The sequence below is a fragment of the Esox lucius genome, chromosome 21 (assembly GCF_011004845.1).
Source record: "Esox lucius isolate fEsoLuc1 chromosome 21, fEsoLuc1.pri, whole genome shotgun sequence".
In the NCBI taxonomy this organism is placed as follows: Eukaryota; Metazoa; Chordata; class Actinopteri; order Esociformes; family Esocidae; genus Esox; species Esox lucius.
In genome coordinates, this window is record NC_047589.1 from 27,191,682 (window position 1) to 27,196,482 (window position 4,801).

Below are 4,801 nucleotides of genomic sequence, written 5' to 3' on the forward strand. Positions count from 1 at the left end.
CCACGATACTGTGCATGTTATTGCTCACCGAATGTGGTTTGACCTCCCTGTTCTTAGACCAAATCCCTCATATGTACCTACTTATGAGGGACGTTATTTCTCCAAATGATCCATTTCAATTAAGAAGCACACATATCCACAATAAAACAACATTATCTGTATAAAGACCAACGACATTTCTGAAAAGTCACTTCTTTAAGTCCACTTTTGAAAACAGATGCACAAAACTAAAGTACTTATGCTAAAATAAGTGATTATAGTATTATGCAAGTCATTTGGGATTAAGAAGTGACAGTGAGATGATGAATTGGGTCAGCCTACTGAATCTTTAATGGAGTTCAGGACCATTTTTCAGAGGCAAACTATGCAGCAGTCATTACTGAAACATTGATTCTCATCTCCAAAACCTGCTTATCATTATTTTAACCCACCAGTATTTCTAACAAATGATTTATTATTATTTTTCTTACAGATCTTCGGAACATATTCCAGATTTTCAAACTAAAAGAGAAAATGACTAAGAAACACAAAACGGCGGCATGCTGAGAAATCATTTGTGTCCGCATGTCCCACAAGCGATATTACAAATTGCCTCAGCATTGTCTGGGTCAGGAGAAGGATGGTCAGACAAGGCCAAGTTGCAATCTGATGACTCCTGGAGGCAGACGAAGTCAGGGTCAGTAGCCGAAGGACTGCCCTCTTCGGCGTGTAGGCTCCAGTGTCATTTCTCTGTGAGCTGTGATGAGAAGCAGAAGACTTGTCTTAATGTACTTCGAAAGTCACGCCCCGACCTTTGAACCTCACCCACCCCCACCCCCGAGCAGGCCAGGAGTTGCGGCGACCAGGCAGGGCCGTAATTATGAATCTGACCTGACAAAATGGGGCGTAGTAAAAAAACAAATGTGAAGAAGAAAGAATACACATTTTTGAAGATCTTTATTACTAGTCCACACATCCCAGGGCAGTTACTTGGTGAAAGCACCACTGACAGCCACTGCAGCTGTGAATCATTTGGAAGAACATTCTGTCAACTTCCCAACTCTGTACATACTGTACATCCACAGTTTTTGTCCAAATTGCTTAAGCTCAGTACATTAGGTAAAGAATCATTTATGGATAGCAATACTCCAGCCTCATCTCAGATTTCTATTAAGCAGATTTAGGTCAGGAGGGAGACTGGCGCATTCAGGAAACTGTAACACCTCTTGGAAAGACTTTCTAGTGTATCTTTGGCATTGAAATGTGTGCATTTGTCCCAAATACACTTTTTCATATATCCAGGGGTTAGGTGATCATTGGCCTGAGGCAGATTTTCCACTCTATTTACATAAGCCTTCTTCTTTTCAGATGTACTTTGATTCTAACAAATTCCCCAGTCTCTGCCTGGGAGAAGCATAGTAGCAAACTTAACTTGAAACCACAATATTTTAAAATTCAAGAGGATCAACAGCATCACATTACACCCATTACTGCTCTGTATGACAAAGTGACACAAAGTGAACCTCTGGTTAAAAAAAAAATCCACTCCCTATGCAAGCTCAGCCCCTGGATGGGAGGGGTTTGTGTTGGACAAGCGAGAGTAGTTTGTGTTGAACTAGGGAAGGGGTCTGTGTCAGACTAGGTGGGAAGGATTTGTGTCAGACTCGGGGGAGGGTTTTCTGTTGGACTAGGGAAGGGGTTTGTGTCGGAATAGGTGGGAGGGATTTGTGTTGGACTAGGTGGGAGGGATTTGTGTTGGACTAGGGGGGAGGGATTTGTGTTGGACTAGGGGGGAGGGATTTGTGTTGGACTAGGGGGGAGGGGTTTGTGTCGGACAAGGTGGGAGGGGTTTGTGTCGGACAAAGTGGGAGGGGTTTGTGTTGGACAAGGTGGGAGGGGTTTGTGTCGGACAAGGTGGGAGGGGTTTGTGTCGGACTAGGTGGGAGGGGTTTGTGTCTGACTAGGTGGGAGGGGTTTGTGTCAGACTAGGTGGGAGGGGTTTGTGTCGGACTAGGTGGGAGGGGTTTGTGTTGGACTAGGTGGGAGGGGTTTGTGTCTGACTAGGTGGGAGGGGTTTGTGTCTGACTAGGGCTGCTTTGCCGTGGTGCACTCTGGTCACTGTTTGTGGTCGGTCAGATATTTCCAAGGTTAATCACGGCTGTTAGAGCTCAGATATTTCCAAGGTTAATCACGGCTGTTAGAGCTCAGGTGTCCCACTGAGGGCTGTGCAAATGGCCAGTGCCAGATCTAGGGGCTCAGTAACTGAATATGGAAACCTTGCCTCGTCACACTTCTTGCAACAACTTGTGGCTGTTTGGGCACCTGTGAGCTTAATTAAGGTAGAAGGCTGGAGTAGGTCACATTCCGGTCTGGACTACCTAGTTGAGTGAGAAGTATGAAAACAAACAAAACAGCACTGGATGTGCTTCGGAAGACACATATCTCAACATCCACTGTCCAAGTTCTCACATGCGCTGGGCACTTGTTGTGGCTGCTTTTCCTTCGCTCTGCAGCCCAACTCATCCAAAACCACATCAGTTGGGTTGACGCTGGGTTATTGCGGAGGCCAGGTCATCTGATGGAGCCCCATCACTCTCCTTCTTGGTCAGATGGTCCTAACCCAGCCTGGAGGTGTGTTTGGGGTCATTGTCCTGTTGAAAAATGAACGATGGTCCAACTAACCGCAAACCAGATGAGATGGCGTATTGCTGCAGAATGCTGTGGTAGCCATGCTGGTTGAGTGTGCCTTGAATTCTAAATGAATCCCAGACAGTGTCACCAGCAAAGCACCATCACGCCACCTCCTCCATGCTTCATGGTGGGAACCACACATGCAGAGATCATCCGTTCACCAACTTTGCGTCTCACAAAGACATGGCGGTTGGAACCTAAAATCCCAAACTTTGACTCAGACCAAAGGGCAGATATCCACCAGTCTCATGCCGATTTCATGCGTTTCTTAGCCAAAGCAAGACTCTTCTTATTGGTGTCCTTCAGTAGCTCTTTCTTCGCTGCCATTCAACCATAAAGGCCTGATTCATGCAGTCTCCTCTGAACAGTTGATGTTCAGATGTGTCTGTTACTTGAGCTCGGTGAAGCATTTGTTTGGGCTGCAATCTCAGGTGCAGTTAATTGTTGATTTCTGAGGATGGTAACTCAAGGGAACTCTGGCTCTTCCTTTCCTGTGGCGGTCCTCACGAGAGCCAATTTCATCATAGAGCGTGATTGTTTTTGTGACTGCATTTGAAGAAATAGTAAATAGTAAAGAAAAAGTTCTACTCTATCTACATTATTAGTCTCTTTCAAAAAGATGAAGACATTTTTTTTATAAAAAAATGACAGAAAAACAGAATGCTGTGCATACAGTGAATCATGCATTCTGTTTGTAACGTAACACAGAAAAGACTGGTCGAAATTAAAAACTACAGGTTAGGAAACAAATTAAATGGGTAGAGGTATTGAGATGAATTGCTACATACACATTGAAATAATGTACCTTGAAATATATTTGTTTTCAGTGTTGAATCCATTTGTGTGTTTTTATTCCCCTGTTGGACTTTGTTACAGTAACGTATAATAGTGACAGTTGCATTAAATGTGGCGAAATGCATAATATCTGATCAATAAAAAGCATAATATCTGATCAATAAAAAGCATAATATCTGATCAATAAAAAGCATAATATCTGATCAATAAAAAGCAATGATGAAATAGATGCAGATTCTAATCTTACTGATGCAGGAGGAACAATGGTCGGAAGAACTGCTGCGTTTAGAAACCAATCATTTGTCACGGCAGTTTTTGTGAGAATCAACGGCCTGTATTCACATGGTCTATTCATATAGGAATTTCTATATTCCTAATTTCTATATTACTAATGACACTGCAGCCCACGACTGGCCGTGATGATGATTATTCCATCACAGAGCCCATTACGGGAGAGATCATGAAAAATGCATAGAATGTATGAGCGAAGGTACATGGGACATTAACCACATTGTGGGGAGAAAGATGGAGAGAGAAAAGGCGGAGGAAAGAGAGGCAGAAAATGAGAGAACCGCCCGGCATTAATCAGGCCGTCTGTCGAGAACGCTCCTCATCCTCAGGTCACCTCAAGGACCAGGCCGCTGCACCTTGACACCAAGGACATCTTAGCGTTTCAGGACAGGACAGAGGGATGATCAGGTGAGGACATCTCTGTGGATGAGTGTACCGATCTGTGGATGACTGCACCAATCTGTGACTGTGCCAATATGTAAACGACTGTACCAATCTGTGGATGAGTGTACCGATCTGTGGATGACTGTACCGATCTGTGGATGACTGTACCGATCTGTGACTGTGCCAATATGTAAACGACCGTACCAATCTGTGGATGAGTGTACTAATCTGTGGTTGAGTGTGCCAATCTGTGGTTGACTACACCAGTCTGTGGATGACTGCACCGATCTGTAGATGACTGCACCGATCTGTGGATGACTGTACCAATTTGTGGATAACTACCAATCTGTGGATGACTGTACCGATCTGTGGATGACTGTACCAATCTGTGACTGTGCCAATATGTAAACGACCGTACCAATCTGTGGATGAGTGTACTAATCTGTGGTTGAGTGTGCCAATCTGTGGTTGAGTGTGCCAATCTGTGGATGACTACACCAGTCTGTGGATGACTGCACCGATCTGTAGATGAGTGCACCGATCTGTGGATGACTGTACCAATTTGTGGATAACTACCAATCTGTGGATGACTGTACCAATCTGTGGATGAGTGTACCAATCTGTAGATGAATGTATCTTAACAACGTCTCCTTACCTCTGC